This window comes from Prionailurus bengalensis, chromosome D1 (assembly GCF_016509475.1).
Source record: "Prionailurus bengalensis isolate Pbe53 chromosome D1, Fcat_Pben_1.1_paternal_pri, whole genome shotgun sequence".
NCBI lineage: Eukaryota > Metazoa > Chordata > Mammalia > Carnivora > Felidae > Prionailurus > Prionailurus bengalensis.
In genome coordinates, this window is record NC_057346.1 from 61,689,901 (window position 1) to 61,694,227 (window position 4,327).

Sequence of the window (4,327 nt, forward strand, 5' to 3'; positions counted from 1 at the left end):
TTGTTATTAAAGAACCACATGCCTATCGGTTATCCAAGGAAATCCTATATGATAAATACTGACATTTCTTTTTTTTTCATATGAAATTTATTGTCAAATTGGTTTCCATGCAACACCCAATTCATCTCAACAGGTGCCCTCCTCATTGCCCATCACCCACCCTCCCCTCCCTCCTACCTCCCATCAACCCTCAGTTTATTCTCAGTTTTTAAGAGTCTCTTATGGTTTGTCTCCCTCCCTCTCTAACTTGTTTTTTTCCTTCCCCTCCCCCGTGGTCTTCTGTTAAGTTTCTCAGGATCCACATAAGAGTGAAAACATATGGTATCTGTCTTTCTCTGTATGACTTATTTCACTTAGCATAACACTCTCCAGTTCTATCCATGTTGCTACAAAAGGCCACATTCCTTTCTTTCTCATTGCCAAGTAGTATTCCATTGTGTATATAAACCACAATTTCTTTATCTTTTCATCAGTTGATGGATATTTAGGCTCATTCCATAATACATACTGACATTTAAAACAGCCTCAAAAGATGCTTCAAGATAGCCACTAGATTTACAAAGTGATCAAATTCAGTATTCATTGATAAGGCCCAGTCCATAAAACAAGCCAGAGTATCTACATCCATGTGACATGCAGTCTAATAAATTCTTATGTATGCATTGATTTAAGTGTCATAAATAAAAGTATGGACACCTGCACATATGGGAATATTTTCCATGCTCTTTTTAAAAATGATCCATGATATCAGGTTTTTGGAACAGCCCACAAGCCCTAAGTTCTCAAGTCATTAATTTGGACAGAACACTTTAGGTGTTCATTACTGCAATAACCTTAAGTGATTTAAAAGCATAATGTTTTAAGTCCACTGAGAGGATATGCTGCCATTTGTCAAATAGATACACACATTCACACACATGCGCATTTTTGGAGTGAAAACTGGCCAGTGACATATGATAGCTTTCAGAATAGTTCACCCATTTTGCATAGTGTCCATAGCCATTCTTGACATTTGTAGTTTTCTTGTCTCTACAAGTTGTGCATTACATGTAGAAAAACTGTGCCATTTCTTGATTCTCTATTTAAGCTCCAAGATCATCTACCTGGCATGGTATGTCCTTACATACCAGCAATTCATCTGTCATTCCTTAAGAATCAGCCCCCATGTAGGGGAAAACAAATACCACATGAGTTCAAGCATATGTGTAATTTAAGAAACAAAACAAACAAGCAAAGGGAAAAAAAATAAGAGCCAGATAGAAATCAAGAAAGGACTCTTAACTGCAGAGAACACATTGATGGTTACCAACATGGAGGTGGGTGGAGGGATGGGTTATATTGGTGATGGGGATTAAGAAGTCCACTTGTCATGATGAGCACAAGGTGTTGTATGGAAGTGTGGAATCACTATATTGCACATCTGAAACTAATATAACACAATTGAATATGCTTCTATTCTTGAGGGTACATTTATAATATTGTAGGGTTTTGATAACACTTTAGGAATTAATAAAGACGTAAATGGTGACTGGGCATAAAAAGTACTGAATTGTGAAATAGAATACTGCATTGGTCATACCGTTTAAACCTTAATGCCCTGAATGACACCAGAAATGTTGAAATTTGATGACTATGTGTCATTAGATTGCATACAGTTTTTTGTTTCTTTAGGTTTTTTGTTTGAATAAGAACAAAATGCTTCCTCTCATTAATTTTATGTTTTAAGTTTATTTATTTATTTTAAAAGAGGGAAAGGAAGTGCACAAGTGGGGAGGGGCAGAGAGAGAGAAGAGGAGAGAATTTCAAGCTGGCTTCGTGCTCTCAGCAAAGAACCCAGTGCAGGGCTTGAACTCATGAACCAGGAGATCATGACCAGAGCCAAGTTGGACACTTAATCAACTGAGCCATCCAGGAACCCCTCCTCTCATTTACTTTAAAGGCGATGAAGATGATCCAGAAACAAATAGAATCAATAACGTGATTTCATAAAGTACCTGGACAATCCAAGACAATGAGTCTTGGGTGCTTGGAAATTCATTGAGAAATAGATATTATCGTACCTTGTGGAGAAGAATATTTAAATGAGAGAATTCAATCAGGAATTGCAAAATAAGAAAAAAAAAGGGAAATGATACATATTCACTATTGCTGTTTCTACCATCCCATTCTCATTACCTAGTAGGATCTAAATCCCACTGACTGATAGGTGTCATGGGCTGTGATGTGACAACTGCCTAAAATGCAGGCAAATTTCACAAAACAATTAAGGAGACAAGTCAAGCATCATGAATAATATGCATTTTTCTGTTTTATTCTGTTTTGAGAGATTGTTATTTTGCATAAAGGAGAAGGCTGAAGATGTTAATCACAGTGCATTTTATGATTACAACATCTTTATCAGGTGAATGCGGATCTGCTTGGTCTTGGCACCGTAGACAAGTGGATTGAAAAACGGGGGGACCAGCAAGTAGAGGCTAGAAAAGAGGATGTGGATATAAGGGGGAACATGAGCACCAAAGCTATGTGTGAAGAAGAAGAAGGCAAGGATGTAGAGCTGGAGAAAGACACAGATGTGAGCGATGCACGTATTGAATGCTTTCAACCGAGCCTCCTTCTGGGGCAGACGAAAAACGGTGATAAATATCTGTATGTAGGACAAAGTGATGAATATGAGGTCAAACCCTGCAACGGTGAATGCCACAAACAAGCCATAGATTTTGTTGACCCGTACATTTTCTGCAGCCAGTTTCACAATGGCCATATGTTCACAGTAGCAGTGGGAGATGATGGTTGTATGGTAAAACTGAAACCGGAACTTTATCAGTATTAGGCATGGGGCTCCTAGGAAAGCGGCCCTAGTGTTACCACTGCCCCTATCTGGGTGACTAGGCGGTGGGTGAAGATGGCAGAATGTCTAGGTGGATAACAGATGACCACATAACAGTCCAGAGCCATGGCCAACAGGATGCCTGACTCTATGCCCTGAAATGTGTGGATGAGCCACATTTGAAGCAAGCAAGAATCAAAATAAATCTCTGGCACACGAAACCAGAAGATTCCAAGCATCTTGGGCACAATGCTCATGCCAAGTACAATATCTGTGACTCCCAGCATGCCTACGAAAATGTACATGGGCTCATGGAGGCTGCGCTCTGACCTGATGATGATCAGAAGCAAGGAGTTTCCAATCATAGCAATGAGATACATGACACAGAATGGAATCCCAATCCAGCACTGCACAGTCTCTAGGCCTGGGATCCCTATCAGCGTCAACACAGAAGGCCTGAAGACTGTGATGTTGGAAACGGACATAATGTCCTCCGGCCTCCAGATGAAAATGAAAGAAGATTCTCAGTCAGTGGCACTCTTCTCTTCTACTCCTGTTTTAATTCAAAGTCATCATAGTGAGTCTCTGTGATTTTGTCAGAATTCAAAGACCATCTCATCCATCTCGTTTATATTATCAAAGGAAAAGATCCATACTTACACATCACTGTTTTCAAGAAGGACATCCATAAGTAGTGTACCACAGTAAGAAGTTATGTACAAGGCAGGCCAACTGCATTAGAACCACCCAGATGACGTGGATAAAGGAGTAAATTGCTGATCTTTCGGTTATGTCCTTCTGGACCTGTGGATAAAATAATTATACTTGTTTATTTGCTTGGATATTGCACTTTAATCAGATTTTAATAAATCTCTCCCTATCCCACATTTCAGCTGTCCTTAGTGTTCTATTTTTTCCCCCAAACTCTCGGTGTCAGAAACCATCAGTTTGGACAATGACATAATCAGACTCTAAACAGTATTTTGGTTTAAAAGGCTTCCTATGGGGGCGCCTGGGTGGCGCAGTCGGTTAAGCGTCTGACTTCAGCCAGGTGGCGATCTCGCGGTCCGGGAGTTCGAGCCCCGCCTCGGGCTCTGGGCTGATGGCTCAGAGCCTGGAGCCTGTTTCCGATTCTGTGTCTCCCTCTCTCTCTGCCCCTCCCCCGTTCATGCTCTGTCTCTCTCTGTCCCAAAAATAAATAAACGTTGAAAAAAAAATTTTAAAAAAAAAGGAGGGTAGTTTCTCCCAGTTTTTAGAATTTTCCAATGCCCTTATTTAACTTACCAGTTCACTCTTTCTCCCCCTACTCTCCATGGATGATGCTGAAACCTTCTCTATATTTTGTAGGAGGGTAAGTGTCTCCTGCTGGAACCTGGGGCCAAAGCTGAGAGCAACACCAAAGCCAGTAGGGTCTCACAGGCTGAATATGATGGCGAGGATGGAGTTTAAGGCGAGGGTTCTTTATCTGGGAACAAGTTCATGAACACTAAAATTCTACTC

General features: G+C 40.5%; 1 pseudogene; it reads right to left on the minus strand.

Moving 5' to 3' along the window:
- Positions 1 to 2,383: 2,383 nt before the first annotated feature.
- LOC122482565 lies at positions 2,384 to 3,312 on the minus strand (annotated as a pseudogene).
- Positions 3,313 to 4,327: the final 1,015 nt, after the last annotated feature.